A 17,874-nucleotide genomic window follows, 5' to 3' on the forward strand; every position below is an offset into this window, starting at 1 on the left:
CTGGGTATAGACATCACTCCTGTGTCCATTACACATCTTCCCAGCATCTACTTGGTGCCTGGCTCTGGTTCTGTGCTAGAAACTGTGGACAGTTCCGAGATGCAGAGGCGCAGTCTCTGTCATCTGGCACCAGGTCTCATGCATAAATATGGCTCTAGCATGAGATGTGGTACAGAGAGTATCCGTATAGCACTGGAAGCCTCCAGAGGAGGAATTATTTCTACCTTGAGAAAGGAAAAGGTGGAGAAGACTTTGTGGAAGAGATTTCATTTCAGCCGGAAGCTGAAGGTTGACTAGGAGTTTCTCAGGGATGGGGGCATTCCAGACTGAAAGAACTATATGGGCAAAGACAGGCAAGCAGGAAGGTTCATCACTGGTTTGGGGATGGGCATTCTGTTGAGAGTGGCTGTAATGTAGCGTATGTGGCTGAAATGGATTATTTTATAGAATATTTTCCAAACTATGTTCTAGAGAACACTATGTCCCCCAGGATGGTTACATTTCCGAGTCCAAACTCTTTCTGCTCGCCGCACAACAGGCCAGTAAATCGGGAGATGAGATGTTGGGGCAAGGAACAAAAAGACTATTTGGAAAGCCGGCAGACGGAGAAGATATGGGACAAATGTCCTAAAGAACCATCTCCAGGTCAGAATTCAGGCTCCTTTTATGCTAAAGAGGAGAGAGGGTGTGGTTGGTTGTTGCAAATTTCTTGATGTCAGAATCCTTTGTTCTTCCTGCTGTCCAGTAGATCAGGTCACAATGTTTTTGTACCTACAACACCAATGTTACTCTCTGTTCTGCAACTTTTTATCTCTGTTTGAATGGAAAAGTGTTATACCCTTAAAGGTCAGAGCCCTGAGAATGGGCTATCCTGTGTATTTCAGGCTCTAGGCAACATTCTTTTAGAAACGGTACAGAACCAGCATGACAGAAGACACGGTTATTTACTGATATATTAAAGCTTCAGAGAGTTCCTGTGGTAAACTCATTTACCTCATTACGAGTTTTCCAAACTTACTTGCTATATAGAATGTTTGATTTCAAGGATCCCCTCTCAGTGTCTTATGAGAGAGATTGGAGAAGAGGTTTGTAGGTAAGCACAAGATTTTTAAGCAGAACAGTTAATTTTATCGAGAAAGTAATGTGTTTGATTTGAAATGTTGTATATTTAGACATGCAGAAAGTGTAAATAACAACACATTGGGAAACTGTGCCTGAGACTCAGCTTAGGAAAGAAAGCCATGTAAATACAGTTGAAGCCTCTTAGTAACCTCTCCCCGATCAGATCTCCTTTCCTCCTGCCAGGGATAACCACTCTTCCACATTGAGTGTTCATCATTCTGTATAATTCTTTTGAATACACTTTTCAGAAGAACAAGCTTAAGAAGAATTCCATTAAATTCTCATCCAGTTTCTAGCTAGTAACTACAGAGATAATAAAAAAGAAATAGTATTTTTTCCAATAAATGTCCAGGTAAGGACATTTATAAGCTCTTTGTAGGGGAGAGGGGGAAATATGGCTTTTCCTTTTAACAACAGTGCCTGGAATGTAGTAGATGCTCAGTAAGTTTCTGCTGGATTGAATTGAATTAAGTATGTGCACTTTCATGTGGTCCATTAAGCTCATCTGGATAAAAAGATCGGGGTAAATTGTTTTCCATTGATGATATTGAAATTCTTTGTGATGAATGATCTCGAAAACACTTCTTTTTGATGGCAGTTCTTTACTTTGTAATCTGGATTTGGAAATGAATAGTAACAGTCAGCTATTGAAAGTCATCTTTCTGTTTTCTTGACATCTTTTGCAAGCATTAACAATAACAACTTGTTCAAATGTGTCCTATTAAAATAACTGATTCAGTAGAACTATCCATTTCCATTACAGGAAAGATGATAACTATACATGCTTCCAATCAAAAAGGAAAATTACAAATTAATGTGAATTAATTACTCAGTACCTGGACACTAAATACTCTGAAGGCTTATGGGGGTCCTCAAGAGAACTTATTTTCAGTAACAAAGCTTTATAATTAGGCACTGTCTTGCCAACACAGGCATCTCTTTTGATGTATGTAAGGGGCATTCTCTAGAAAAATGCTCACATTCTCTAAAACATACGTCATATCTGGGTGACATTTTCCTTTTTATTATCCTAGCCTATATTCATATATTACTGTGTACATACCAACAGGTAGAGTGAATGTTAGAGTATTGCTGGGGGGTGCGTGGTAGAAAGAATGGGAGGAGAAAGAAAGAGGGAGAGGCTTTCTGTACTAAATCATGGTCATATGGGAGACAATAGATTAGCTTCTCCCATGGGATCAATGTTGGTTATAGCTAAGCATCCACCTCTAGGATGTTCTGTCTTTGCCTTGGCTGGTGCAGGTTTTTTTCCTCGTAGCCTTGGGAGTAATAGTAAAATCCCGGCAGGTAGCAGCAATGAGAGTCAGCGTTGGGTGTGAATAATCCTAAGTGATGCAGATGCAGCCCAGAGAGCAAGGAAGAGAAGCCATGTGATGCTGTTCCCTTGTGATCACCCAGCGATGCCTGCACACTCTGACCATGGCACGCGGTGGTGCTTGTTTTCAGTCCCAGGACACATTATTTTTGAGCAGCACTACGTGGATGCTCACAAAAGTTCTAAATATAAAACACAACCATTCAGACAGACTCAAGTTAGACCAGAATTGCGGGTAATCCAGTTGTGTGGTGAAGTCAAAGATGGGGCCAGCCATATGCTGAATCTGAGCTATGGCATGTATTTGTTAGAACAGAGTTCCAGTGAATGCAAAAAGGTTACTGTAATTTATTCCTTTGGGAAACTGAGTAGATTTATAGGCCACATAGAAATTGGATTCTTGCCAACCTTCTGCTATCTAACTTCTTAATTTTAATGCAGTGGAATTTATCAATCTTTTCTTCTATGGTTAGTACTTTTTATGTCTTGTTTAAGAAAGCCTTTTTTAAACCCTGATGTCATAAAGATATTCTCCTTTATTATCTTCTAAAAGCTTTATTGTTTTGCCTTTTACATTTCGGTTCTATAATCCGTGGGACGTGTGTGTGTGGTCTGTGTGGTGTGAGGTAGGCATTTGTTCTGTTTATGCTAATTTTCTTCCATGAGGAGAAAAATCCTCCTGGCTTTTAGGATTAGTTTTAGACATATATTTTCTCCACGCTTTTGCTCAAACAACACTTCTTTGTTATTATAGCTTTATAATAAGCTTGGTATTTGGCAGGACAAATCCCTGACAATGTCCTTCTTCAAAAGCAACTTGGCCTTTCTTGGCCTTTTGTCTCCCATATGCATTTTATAATTATCTTTTAAACTTAACACTAAAATACTTGAGATTAGATTGGCGTTACTACTTGAATTTATAGGTTAATTCAGGGAAATGACATCATTATGATTGAGCCTTTCTACCCATAAACTTAATATCTGCATCTACTTAGGCGCTTTTAAAATAAAGATTATCCTTTTCTTCATAAAGGTACCTATCTTTTGTTAGATTTATTTCCAGGTGCTTTATATTTTTGTAGTTGCTATTGTAAATGCCATCTTTAAAATGTGATTCCTAGTTACGCGTTAGTGTTGATCGTACGCCGCCTGTATTTCTTATTCTGGAATGGTGGGGGCTGGGGGGAGCTTACTAAAGCACTAGGTTCCTTCCATACTGTGCTTTGATACCAGAAAAGCCTCAAGAGAAGGGCTCTGGGTGGCTTAGCACCGCCCTTGGCTGGCTCGCTGCCGTCCCCCACAGACTGACACTGCAGGGGTTTCCTTTGTCCGGGTGGGTCAGTGAGAATGTGGATGAGGAGTGGGGTGAATGAGGGCTGACCACACCCAGGAGCAGCTACTCACCTCATTCAGGTGGCAGAGGTCTTCGAAAGATGTCTCTTTTATACCCCTGGAGAGTGAGGGGACTTGCAAAGGATGGCAGAGCTCCCTCCTGGGCCCCTTGTCTCTGGTGGTAACATGATCTGAGGCCTGGGGGCTGGAGTCTGGCTCCTGACACACTGGTCTGGCATTTCAGGCTGGCCATCTGGCTGCCTGAAGGACACAGTTTGTCCAGTAGCTACCATCTTGTTCGACTTTTCAGGCATCCCTCAGGTCAGTGAAGATTATTCCCACTTGCAAACGAGGAGCCCAGAGGTCATAGTAAAGGTGGCCTGTCTGAAATGCAAAATAAAATCTGCATTTTGAACACAGAAGCCCCAGGGTGTTTGGATAAGGGATTGTGACCCTGTATTGCAACGTGACAGGAAGAATGAACAGAAATGGTGCCCAGTAACATGCAGTTCTAGGGCAGCCGTGAGGGTGCACATCCCAGCCACTCTGGATCATGGAATGGAATTCAGGCCGGATGTGCCCCTGGAGCCTGGCAGGACCACCCACTCATTCTGTAGATGAGATGTCTTTTGCTTAGGTTGGAGACCTGGCAGATGTGTCTCAGGGTTACCCAGGGGTGAATGGTGGAGCTGAAATCATTCATCACCCCTTTGCAAAGAAGGAATTTTAGGTGAAAGACGTTTAACGAGTGACTTTTAGGTCTGATTCTTTGGTTACTTCCAACATTGTGAAATACTTGACATTTAGATGGAACGAAAGAAGCCAGCAAGTGAAATATATAGGTCCATCAACACCCACGCACGCACGCATACACACCATGAGGTATCTTCTCTTTTGGGCTTCAGAACAGCCCTATCAGATAGACAGGAAGGGCATTACTGTCCCCACTTTACAGATGGTCAAACCAAGAATGGGCTCTGTGGCTGTGGGCAAGACCTCAGCTCTCTGAGCCTCGGTTGAAAAATAGGTTCTTCTGGGGCTGTTTTGTGAATCAGAAGAGGTGAGGCCTGCGGTGTCTGTTGACATGTCACAGGCAGGAGTCCCCCTCCCCTCGACATGTAAAATGATGGAACAGCCACACAGCCATCCCCTTTGAAAGGGGCTTGCTTCAGTATAATGAAGGGGGTTCAGTAGGTGAATGGTAACAGGCCTCTTCGGTCTATGCTGCTTCGCTCCTTTCGGCTCTGAAAGGAGAGGAGGGGCTTGAAGTGAGGCATCCTCGGAAATCGGTCTTGGTTTGCGGTGACTTTGGCGGCCCCTGTGGCCTTCCCAGGTCAGGAGACAGTTGGACATTTTGTTTCCTCCCCACCTGACTGGAGAGGAAAAACAGCGCCCGCAAACACAGCTGACTGCAGAAAGCAACTCTATTTCTCCGCAGCACACAGGGGACGGCATTTATCATGATTCACTTTAGAGGGGCATGATAAAATATTTTCTTCTTTCTGAGTATTTCGCAAGATTAATAAAGCAGCACTCTCAGGGAAAGTTTTATTAATCCATAACTTACAGGAAACTCCGGAGGAAGAAGACGTGAGATACGTTCTGTAGGCGAAGACGGCCGTGTGCTGCCCCTGGAAGTGGACCACGCCTGCGTTAGTCATTCAGGTTGCTGATGGGATGGAGACTTGGTCTTGGACGTGATCTAAAACAAGCCGTTGTTTCCTTTTATTTTCAAATTGGGCGGGTGTGAAAGAGGAGGTGGCAACACGTAGACGAATCACAGTCCTCGGGGTGCGGTCCTTTCTGTCCCTTTGGTGGCATTTCAGCCGCACTGGACACAGGCATGCTTGTGAGCCCTGGCACCTCTGCTGCCTGCACTGGGTTTCTGCTGAGTGTCCATTGGAGAGGTGGTGCTGGCGGCAGTGGTGATGATGGTGATGAGGAGGAGGATGACAACAATGTATCCATGGCCAGGAGTAATGATTTATGGGAAAGGACTTGGTTTCTCTATCACTTCATTTACTCAGCCTCTTTTGATTCCCTGCGGGGTCCTGGCACAGTGGTGGGCTCCTTTCTTTTCTTTTTTTTTTTTTGCCATGACAAAGACAGATTTCCTCCTCAAGATCCAGGATTAGTCCAGGAAGCACAAATAAACAGATACTAATATGGCTGAGTATAGCCAAAAAAAGTGTTAGCAGAGAAAAATAAGACAGGATGACTTTTGCCAGGGTAGGGAATGGTCAGCATCTAAGCTAGGCGTTCTGAAGGTGACTTGGAATTTGCCGGTGAGTCTTTGATTCCGTGAATCTGCTCTGGGTGCCGTGCTGGGCTCGTAGGGTGAGTGGGACAGAAACTCTAGTTGCCTATATTGTGTACACAGCCCACGGGGAAAACGCAATCAAGGCAGGAGGAGGCATATTCTGGGTCAGGGGACCATGGTGGACGTGAGATGGGCACTTCCATGCACAGGGAGCCCTTGTAATTTGGAAGGAATGGATCACAGAGTGGTCGGGTGGCAGGAGCTGGGGAAAGTGGGGCTGGGCAGGTAAACAGGGCCAGTTCCTGGAGCAGCTTCTCACCAAGTGTTAGCCGTGAGGTTGTGGTTGGGTAGATGGTGGCAAAATAGCCTTTACTTTGTGTAGCCTTCTCTGCAATTTCCTCAGCTCTCCTATTGCCTGGATTCAAAGAGCAGTCTATGGAGAAATATGACAGTATTTATTTAGGTGAAATGAGCAGTGTGTGTCAGGTGTGGTGCATTTTAATAGCCTTCCAGGTGACTCTTATTATGAGAATTGCAAGCCCAGGTGCCTACAAGGGCCATGCAGTTGACATTAGTGGGTGAAACAGTCTGGAGTCAGGAAAGGGGGGTGCAGGAGAAGCCACTGTTTAGCTCCAACTGATGATTGCAATAAGAGAGTGCCGGACCAACGAAGCAGGGTTTTCAGCTTTTCCAAGAAAAGCTAGAAATCTTGGTTTGGTTTTGTTTTTTAGGTGAAATCCATCTGTTTAAAAATTTGGCACTAAATCAGTTAAAACAAACAACAAATTAAAAAAATATTTGTAGGTGAAAGATAGCTGGCTGGTGGGCTTTAACTACCCAGTAGTGAATTTTGGCTGTTTCTTTATAATTAGTATGTTATGACAGCATAACTCTCCCTCAAGTGGAAGTTTGGTCAATATGCTGAGGGGTAAATTGGGCCGTTTTGGGTAAGGGAAAGTTTCTGCAAGACAGTTGAATGGTGGAAGTCGATTCTCATTTATTTCTCTGTGTTTCCTCAGTCACCATGTTTGCTGTTCTTGATCAGATGCTTCTGATCCATGGTAAAGCTTCCGTAAAGCCAGCTTCCGTGGCGTTTCTGGTGTGTTCTTAGCTGTTTACTGGGCAGCACTGAGGTTTGTGTCTGTCTGAGGCTCCAGTTGCCTTAATTAAGCTTGTTATGTGCTGCTACCAAGGCAGATCCCTGTAGTGAGTCAAATGAGTAGTTTTAGGGTCTGTAAATGACAGTGTTCTGTGGCATTCTCATTGAGGGATGAGACCCCCAGCCACTAACATATGCACATTTTTAAACCAGAGTGAGAACACGAGTGACTTAGTAGTTACTGTGGAATTGAGTGAGTGTCATAAATATTTATTTATCTTTTTCATAGCCGGCATAAAAATGCTAGGATATAAAAAAGTTGTTCACTACACAAACAACAGAAAATTCATTGGCTACACGTCTCCTCAACGCCTGTGTCTCTTTGGGTTTTCATTAGCGTCTCGCAATATACTTTGAGAAATTAGATTTGAACCGAAGCTTCAGGAGAATATGAAAGCTCCTGGTGTTCATAATTAACCCGTTTTCAGCGAGCATCCACTGCATCCAGCAGTCAGTCTCCTTTCAACCAGATAGTGACTGTAGTCAGATTTTATGAATGTTTCAGCATTTGTTTGTTGCAAAGAAACAACCCGTTTATTGAATTTGGAAAACACAGAAACATATAAAAGAGAAAAGAAGTCACTTATCATTTTTCTACCCAGGGGCAATTACTGTTAATGTTCCGAGCTGTAGAGATAAAGAGGTTCTGAGCTGAGGTCAGATCAACATGGGTTTTAGTCCAGGTGCCTCTATTTATTTAATCTTGGCATGTCTTATTTTTCTCATCTGTGAAATAGAAATAAAAATAATATCTGTTTTCTCTGATAATGTTGATTATTAAACCAGATAATGCATACTGTCAATTTCTGGTGTACAGCACAATATCCCAGTCATGTGTGTATATATATATATTTTTCTTCATGTTCTTTTTCATTAAAGGTTATTACACATATTGAATATATTCCCTGTGCTATACAGAAGAAATTTGTTTTTTATCTGTTTTTATATGTAGTGGCTAACATGCAAATTCCAAATTTATCCCTTCCCACCCCCTTTCCCCCAGTAACCTTAAGATTGTTTACTATGTCTACGAGTCTGTTTCTGTTTTGTAGATGAGTTCGTTAGTGTCCTCTTTTTTCTTTTTCTTTTTTTTTTTCCCAATTCCACATATAAGCGATATCCCATGTCTTTTTCTTTCTTGTTCTGGCTTACTTAGAATGATGATCTCCAGGTCCATCCATGTTGCTGCAAATGGCATTATTTTTTAAATTTTTTATGGCTGAGTAGTATTCCGTTGTATAAATACCTATTCTTTTTGCTATAAACATTTTGTCTTGTGGAGTTCATTGAAAATAGTTGTCAAAACTCTGTTAAAAAAGCTGATGTTCCCATATCTCTTTAAAGAAAAACTCTCTAAATGTCCTTTTTAAGTTCATTAACATGCTTGTATCAACATTTAGCATTTCCCCTTGTATGTGTAAGTGGTTGCTCATTCTTTTTTGTTATAAATAATTCTTTGATGAATATCTTCATTCATCAATTTTTTTGTGGCAGCTCCATTGCATCCCACATCTGGAAATGGCAGTAGAATGCCATCATTCTCCATGGGAACTTTTGGTGATGAAGGAGGTGGTCTCTGTGCTGTCTGGTATAGTAGCCACAAAGCACATGTGGCTACTGAGCATTTGAAATGTAGCTAGTGTGACTGAGAAACTGAATTAAAAAATTTTTTTTAACATACTCTAATTTTAGTTTAATCTTCTATGGCTGGTGGCTGCTATAATGGACAGTGTGGGATTAAACTATTCTGGTTCAAAATGTAGAGTGGACTTAAGCTGGGATTGGTTTTTCATACAGATATATCCATTGAACATTTAGCTTTTTCCTCTGGTCATTTCTTGTACTTTCTGGTACAGTTTCAAGATAATTGCATTTTCCTTTTCTGTGTATTTCTATTTTATTTGAACAGAGGGTTGGTAGATGATGCCTCACATGCCTGCTGCCATGTGAAGTTAGGAGTCTGAGTTGAAGATGTTGGCTCTGTGGGGGCTCTTCAGGTTGCCAGTGACAAGAATAAGGCTTAGCGTGACTTCAGTCTAAAAGGGAACTTCTCTGCTCATGTCACTAAGGGTAGGTGTAGTCTGGCTGCAGGTGTGGTTAGAGCCGAGGGCCCCGTCAGCTCTGTCTCCACACGCCAGCTTTGCGCTCTCTGTGTTGGCCTTGCTAGAAGGCTCTGCCCAAGCAGTGGCAAAGACGGCCACCGGCATCCAGGCTCACGTCCTGCCAGCTTAGCAGCCCTGGCAGAAGGGAAGAAAGCTTTTCCCCAGCTGAGTCCCAGAATGGCCTAGGGCTGTCTCTCAGTGGACTTGTTCCGATTCTGAATCAGTCTCTGTGATCAGGGGTGGAGGCAGAATTTCTGCCCATTGGCTGGTGCTGGGCTGAGGCCCACCCATGGAGCCAGAGGGTGAGATTAGCCCCACCAGACTGTATAGACTTGTGCCATTGGGATAAGAGGATGATTCCTTTCCCCTCAAAGGAAAATCAGGGTGGGAAATGCAGGCAGGCACGTGCTACACGGTGGATGCTCACTGCACTGTATCTTTGAAGCATTTTTTGTTCCTCCAGTTTTCTTCTTAGGAAAGCCAGTTCATTGGGAAATAGGGAAGACTTTCTGTCCTGTGAATTGCTGTCAATTCACGTAGCAGGCTTATCACGTTCACCTCACACTCACACACATAGCAGGCTTCTATCATTTAATGGGACCATTCCCTATCGACAGAGGGTTCTTGGATGTGTCTTCCAATTATGCAAGCGTTGGGATGTTTGGATTCTCTCTGGTCTTTCTCTGCCTGTGTTTATAACAGTATGCTCACAAGTTAATTTTTGCTCTCTAGGAAGTAGGTAACTGTGCCCCAGAGAGTTAACAAGGTAAGTAAATCGATGCATCCATTGTGATTATTTTTCTTTATGAATAAGGCAAAAGATTTATTGCCTAAGCCCCTTCCTAGAAGTATCTGGTTCAGAGCTGATGGGATTTGCATGTCACACTCCATATAATCTAGGAATCTGGTAGAGAGTGGGCACTTCAGGCCCCAGCTGGTATATTGCAGCAGTATCTTGGGACTTATGGGTGTAATTAAACCATCTCTATTAGTAATTACAAAAAGGAACTCACTGTCCTTAAACGTGACTGTAACATACCAGATCTTCATAAAAGCATGAAGCTATTTACTTCATCAGCAAAGTCTAGGTAGAAAATATTTGATTAATACTCCAATTTTCTGATTCAGCCTATTATTATGTAATAAAATACAGTGACCAGAATTGTTTCCTTTTTACTGCTCGTGCTCAGCCTCATCAGAGAGGTTGAAATTTTGTTGCACCATTCATGCCAATTTTCCTTTAACTCTCCAGCATAAAGAGTATCAGCAAATTAATATTCCCTGCCTGTGAGATGGGATTGACCTCATAGGTAGAAGTTCATTTCTTGTCCTAACATCTACTGTACCGTGAAATTAGGAGTCTTCTCTTTATCTGTCTATATATTTTTACTTCATTTTCATTGTGGCAAGAGTGGTGGTAGGGACCTCAATCCAGATATTGTGTCACCGTAATATATTATCAGCTTTTAATTAGTCAGTCGTTATTGTATAAAGATATGGGCAGTGTCGAGAACACATCTCACTTTTTTTTTTTTTAGTGCTCTTTTATTCCAGGTGGAATCACAGGTAAGCTCTCTATATGCAGAAGGGACTGAAAGCATGGAGCCCAGTCTCAGTGAAACCCTGTGTGCATCTCTGCTGAGTTAACCTGTGCTGAATTGAGTTACCTGTGCAGGTAAAAGTAATGAAGCACTCACGGGCTGTGTAGCAGAGGCGTCCTGGGACGGGATGGAGCACGTGGGTTATGTTGTCGGGTCAGTTAGATGATCTGGTGTCCTGGCGCTGCTTACTTGGCTCCTCTGGACCTACATACTCTCAGCTGAGAAGGAAAGGAGGCTTTGGATGACCCATTTCTAAGATGCCTGCCCACTGTACCCCTTTGATTTTAGGCATCCTGAATTTTGTTCATGTGCCGTAATACCTAACGACTAGTATTACAGTTCAAGGTTATATACAACAATCTTCTCCCCCCCCCCCCAAGCTTTCCCAGTTTCTCTTGACCGAGACTCTGTCCTCTGTTCTTACTGTATTTTTCACACATGAGATTGTACATCAGAGCGGGCATCTTTATGCACCTTGTCTTCCCCACGGGGCTGTGAGCTCCATGAGGGCAGATGCCTTCTCGGTTATGGAAAGTATTTTGCAATGAGACAGTCAATAAATATTGTGCAGCTGTATTTCAGAGACCTTACAGGGAAAGACGAAAACAAATGCAAATACAGACGTGTCTGAAAAGGCGAGGGACTCGATGGTTGCGAAATTACTTAGGTACTTACGCCACGTAAAGTAAATTCAGTAGTTTCTCAGGGAGATTTCTTTTTAATGTATATGAAATGCCAAATTTTTGCAGTTGAATGAAGAGGTAAATCATTTCATGCACATAACGGAATCCTTTTGTACATTTCCGATTATTCAGCGCCTTATGGTGGGCGCCCTGCTATGTTATTTCCCATCATGTCAGAATGTGGCCTTTTTGGCAGTAAGTTCATTCCTGTGCTTTTAAGAAAGAAAAGAGAGCTCCCACCGCCCTCACTGGGGTTTGATGTCTCAAGATTGTTTTTGCATGGACTCTGGGGGCCGCGAGTCTGCACAGCGAGACAATGTGAATACATCTCCCCAAATCAATGAGAATTGTGCCGTCCTCTAGAAAATTAGGTTTGAGCCACATCAACGTCAGTGCCTGAGACTGAATAAATCCCATTTCGTGATTGCACCGTGTATGAATTGTGTAATGTGTCTAGATAGGCACGAGCAATGATTGCCTCTCTCCTCTCGGCGTTGCTAAGTGGTAATGTGCAGTGGCTTCATGTGAGTAGTGTCTCAATGAACAGCCCAGGCTGCATGAGATAATTTAGGGCCCGCCCTCAGGAGATCTCTGTGGACCAGTATAAGAGGTGACTGGTAACCAGAGACAATGGGAAAAATACTCTCTATGGCTTTTTTTTTTTTAAGACTGATACTGATCTGAAGTACCTCAATGACCTTGCTTCGTACAGAGTCGCGTGTAAGTTGACCATGTTCGTGGACAGAACTTCAGGTTTGTTCCTTCCAGCTGGGAAGTCCATGGGCAGGTCAGGTGACCTTGCATTACTTTTTGTTCATTCAGCCACTTGAAAGATACGCCTGTTGTGTGCCAAGCACCATTTTAGGTGCAGGGGGTGGTGGGATGGGGGTGGGATGTGCCGGTAGGAATAGCTCCGCAGACTGAAAACCTACTATTTTTTTTTTCATTCTCTTCACATCAGGCTTTAAAAACTAACCTGAAGAGGGTGGGAGGTATAGCTTAGGGGTAGAGCTCATGCTTCGCATGCACGAGGTTCTGGGTTCCATCCCCAGTGCCTCCGTTAAGGGAAAAGAATTAAAAAAAATTAGAAATTAAAGAAATAACAGCCTTAAAAAAAGCCCATCCTGAAAAATAAATGCTCCAGTACTGATCTCCTGTTCATTTCTTGCACAGACTTGCAGACAGTCAGAGGGGGGGTTTCAGATCTCCAGTGGTCCCTGCAGGAAGTTGAGCTCTCCTGGGGATGGGCCCTTGGAGCTGTCCAATACCAATACTATTTTAAATTTCAGAGAAATTTAAATGCTTCTTCCAAGGGCTCTCTTCTCACCGAATCCTTTGGAAACTACTCATCCAGTGAGTACTAAGCAAAGGCAGCCACGGGGGCGGGGTTGGTCAGCAAGTACCCCAAGGACCGGGGAGGTAAGTAGGAAAGGTTGTTCTAATTCGGCATGTCCGTTTAGAGCAGTTATTTTTTTCACATCAACTCTGGCTCCTGACGCCTTAGACTTGCTGGGTCTTCATGGTGAGGCAGGAACCTTGGAGTTAATTGAGTCCGTTAGGTCTATTACGCTGGAGCTGGTGCGCATTATTTTTCTACCCTGAGTATCAATGATCAGTTTTCATGGGGAAGCAACGGTAAATTCCGTCCAAGCCATGCAGCTTACTAGCTAGGTGACCTTGGGCAAGTTACTTCTCTCAGCCTCACTTTTCCTTTTCCTTTTTTTATTGAAGTGCAGTTGATTTACAATATTATGTTAGTTTCTGGTGTACAGCATAGTGACTCAGTTATACGTATATATATTCTTTTTTTGTTGAAGTATAGTCAGCTTACAATGTGTCAATTTCTAGTGTACAGCATAATAGTTCAGTCATACATATATATATTTGTTTTCATATTCTTTTTCACTGTAGATTATTATAAGACATTGGATATAGTTCCCTGTGCTTTACAGGAGGACCTTGTTGTTTATCTATTCTGTGTAGGGTAGATTGTCACTTTTCTTATCTGTAAAATGGGGGCATTGTGCCTTTAACATTCTGGATCCATAGCTAGGATTCTGAGACTTAGCGCTGTGCTTGCTAGACCAGCGAGCTGGTGAGAGGCTTTTGTATCAGATGTACTCTGTAGGCTACTGGGATTCTCCCACTTGCCTACCTGCTAAAGCATATGCATATTATCCAAGTAAATATGCCTGTCAGTGTCCTGATTTATTTCACAGAGTGATAGAAGGCTAGAATTTCAGGCTTGAATTAATATTAAAATGTTATTTAATTAGGACAGTCCCATTTGGAGAGCAGGAAACTATGCCATCCATCCATTTATCATGTTATTCTCTTATTCAGCATTTATTAATATTAAGCACCTGCTATGTGCCTGGTGCTATTCCCAGTGCTAAGAAAACAAAGAAGGATAAGATACAGCCCCTGTCTGCAAATCTCTCCGCATCCTCCACAAAGGAGAAAGAACCTTGCACTACAAACCAGTCGCTCTTAATTGCATTGCCTTTTGAGTTCCGTGTGGCTAGAATGAGGTTTATGGCAAGTTGATAATCCCAGCAGAAAAGAAGGGGGAAAAAGATTCCTCAACTCCGGCCCCTGCTAACGTCTTTAATTATTTCAAGCTTAAACTAGAGAATCAGAGGGAAGAACTGTGAAGAAGCCTGTTTAGATACAAAAGCCCCACTAGGAGTCGGACAGCATTTCCCGGGATGAAGGACTTCAGTGTTGGATGAGCACGTTCAAAACTAAAACCCAACCTTCAAGTCAGTGTTCAAAGGAAGTAAAAGACCACACAGAAAATGAGATGTAATTGGGCACCCTGTGGTGTGGGGTCAGCACCCAGGAAGCCTTGAAAGGCCTCAGTGTGGCCGGTCCCCAGGCCTGGAGCCAGCATCTCCTACCTTCCTGACAGTAGCAAGCATATATGTTGGTAAGACATCAGAGTTGTGAAACAGAAGCTAGAAGAGTTTGCTTTTGACTTGTAAGCTTGAATGTTTTTGCTTTGCATTTTAAGATAGAAATAAATTTTATTATAAACTCCCAAATCATAGGTTGGAAGTGGAATGGACCACTTGTGGTTGAGAAGTTTGTGAGATGACAATTACCATACTGACTATTTTTCAGGAAGGTTTCCAGAAAGGAGAAAAACATTCCAAAACAAACAAACAAAAAATAGTTCTGTCACTTGCATCATTTAAAAACCCATGTCCTACCAATTTCTGTCATCTCCTTCCCCACCACTGCCTGCTGAACTCCTCCCCTGCTGAACTCCTCCTTATCCATCAAAGCCCCAGTTCATTGCCCTCCCCTCTGGCAGGCCTTCCTAGGTCCTCTCATTCAGAAGGAATGGCCCTCCTGATTATGCTTCGTGGCACCAGCATTCAGCCCCATGTTCTAGTTATTCCTGTACATGGCAGTCGCCTCTGTTAGACTCTTAAGTGTCCCAAGTGCAATGACTGTGTCTCTGTCTCTTTATAATCGTCTCCCCTGCCTCTGGGCCTTGCTCAAAGAGAGCCCTCCATAATGATGACTCAGTGAATGAATGGAAAACCTCAAATATCCAGTGTCTCTGGTAAATGGAGGCAGTCACGTGGAAGTCATTTTTAGTGTGAACAGGTTCATCAAGGATTGGGAGAAGGTGGACCAAATACACTGTCTGCTTGGTGGATGATACAGAGGCCACAGGGCCAACATAACAAGCTGAAGCCAGATGTTCAGACATGAGAAGGGTTGATTGAGTCAAACAAGGTAAGATCTGAAAGAGCTCAATGCAATGTCTTGCACTTAGGTGCAAAGCATTAATATTAAGAGCAAAATAAAATGCAGTGACTGTCCTGCTGTCCTTAAGGAGAAGGGGGGCGTGGAATTGATTTCAGTGAGTACCTGTCACCAAGAGGCTACTTGAGATGCCTGATTGCTCTTGGGGTAGATGAGTAGAAAGAAGTATTTAGTACCCGAAGAAGCTGATTGTGGATTCCTGTCTCTGTTCTCTGGTGGGCCAGCCGGAAGTTCAAGTAAGTAAGTGTAGACACATCTGCCTCCCATACCAGGCGATGACTCCATGAATGTGGTAGGGTGTCTTCCAGTCTTGACTCCTTTTCCCAGAGCCCAGCACTGGCACAGGATGTGCTAGGTTAGGTAGACACGAGGGGAATGGGAAACGATCTAATCAGAGTGTGTCTGGAGGAAGACTGTTGAATGCTCCCCCCAAAGTTCCTCAAAGAATTAGAAAAGTGAGAGAAGTAACCAGAGGATTTGTACTTTGAAACATGCATTCATTTGTTGGCAGGGATAGGTGTATGGGGGAAGTGCGGAGCATAATCACTGTCTTTAAATATTTGAAAAACTGCTGTGTAGAAGGGGAACTGGAGTTTTTCTGTTGACCATCAAAGAAGTGGAGGTTAGAAAAAGCAAGTTTTGACTCAAGGAGTTGTCTTAAGTACGGAATGGTTTATATACAATAATGTCCTTGCTCCCTGTCCCAAATTTTGTAGGCTGAAAAAATTGAAGGGATAGGGTACGGTAGAAGACTGCCATATTGGATAGGGGAAATGCAAAAATTGCAAAAAAGGATTTCTGGATCCTTCTAATTTTAACATGATTTCTGTTGAATAAACAGTCCTTCTTGACCCCAGAAAAAATTTAGTGTGTCAATATAAGATAAACTATTATTGGTGGTGGGAAGGAATAAACTGGGAGTTCAAGATTTGCAGATACTAATCTATATATATGTGTTTGTCTATTATATATATAATAGATAAACAACAAGTTCATACAATATAGCACAGGGAACTATATTCAGTATCTTGTAGTAACTTATGGTGAAAAAAATACGAACATGAATATATGTATGTTCATATATGACTGGGGCATTGTGCTGTACCCCAGAAATTGACACAACATTGTAAATGGGCTATACTTCAGTAAAAATATATACATACAAACTCAAAAAAACAAAAAGTCGGATCAGAGAAAATGGCCAAAAAAATGAACTAAATGTTACGTTGCTTCACCTTTAAAGCATGTTTACTTGCGTAATCTCAAGGGAACACTGTAATCAAGATACACACGTATAGGGGAAAGACTGTTACTGTCATTCTGTAGATTAACAGCCCCTCTGGCTTGGTGTGGACAAGTGGCTTGTTCAGGGAGTTAGAGGAGCCAGGTCCTAGCTAACGCACCTCACACACCGACTAACAGGTGTTTGCCCTACGAGTCAGATTCCGTTTTTGTCCCCATTTTGTTGATGAAGGGCCTGAGGCATAGCGAGGTTAAGTACTAGTACACAGTCAAGGTCACACAGCCATGAAGTGGCAGACCCAGTGTTTGAACCAGACGGTGTGATTTCAAAGCTCACGTTCGGCAGCTCGGTGCTGGTTTGTGTTTCTGTGGTCGGCGTGGTATCTCTGACGACGCATTGTTAAAAACGTAGTCAGAGAGAGCAGCCAACCGTTGGTTTTGCTATCCACCATCCAGATGACCAAGATACAAAACGTAACGATGAAAGCTGCTTTTCCCCCCCAAATATGGAATCTGTGATTTATGTCAAAGGTTAGCAAGAGGAGTTGGAAAAAAGTACGACTTCCCCGAGGGCCCCAGAAAATCTGGCACCTGACTCCTGAAAGTGCTTTATGACATGGTTCTGCTTCACTCACCGGGCTTGATTGGCATGGAGATGCTAGTTTGCATGGACTTTTCCCAAACCTGCGTCTAGCATTTTGAGTGTCCCAACTTTTCTTGTGCGTCAGTGACGCCAAATAGAATGAGGGAAGCAGAAGATGGTGTCTGAGAGCCCACGAAGTGCACTGGACGTTTTCCAAGTTACCCCAGACCTCAGGGCGCGTTGTTCTTGCTGTGTTATTTGCCTGGCCTCCCTCCTGGCTTATTCACATGCTTCAGGTGGTTTGGCCTGACAAGGAATGTCCCTGGCCCGTATCTTCCTTTATCTTGTGTTCTGTCGTACCCATATTTTCTGCTTTCACATTTTTTTCTCTGTTCTATTTGCCAGTCCTCTCCCCCACACCTTCTGACCCCTGTCCTTGGCTGTCCAGGATCTGTTGGCTCCTGGTTTAGGGGTATAAGGTAAAACTAGAGGCTGATAACAAACTTAGTGTTTCTGAAAATTGAGTCGGTACTTAAGAAAGGAATGGTAGATAGAGCTACACTCTTCAGTGCGGTAGCCAGGGGAAGACCTGCAGCTATTTAAGTGTAAATTCATTAAAAGAAAAGAGAAAATCCAGTTCCTCAGTCATACTAGCCACATTTCTAGTGCTCAGTCCA

General features: G+C 42.9%; 1 protein-coding gene and 1 non-coding gene across 2 annotated transcripts in view; both read left to right on the forward strand.

Annotated features, from left to right (window-relative positions):
- The window catches only part of DAB1 (DAB adaptor protein 1), a 386,755-nt gene that overhangs the window by 5,779 nt on the left and 363,102 nt on the right, over positions 1 to 17,874 (forward strand). The gene's annotated exons all lie outside the window — the stretch shown is intronic.
- On the forward strand, positions 12,584 to 12,655 carry TRNAA-CGC (transfer RNA alanine (anticodon CGC)). The gene has a single exon. It is a non-coding gene; the product is annotated as a tRNA-Ala (tRNA).

Source organism: Vicugna pacos, chromosome 13 (assembly GCF_048564905.1).
Source record: "Vicugna pacos chromosome 13, VicPac4, whole genome shotgun sequence".
Lineage (NCBI taxonomy): Eukaryota > Metazoa > Chordata > Mammalia > Artiodactyla > Camelidae > Vicugna > Vicugna pacos.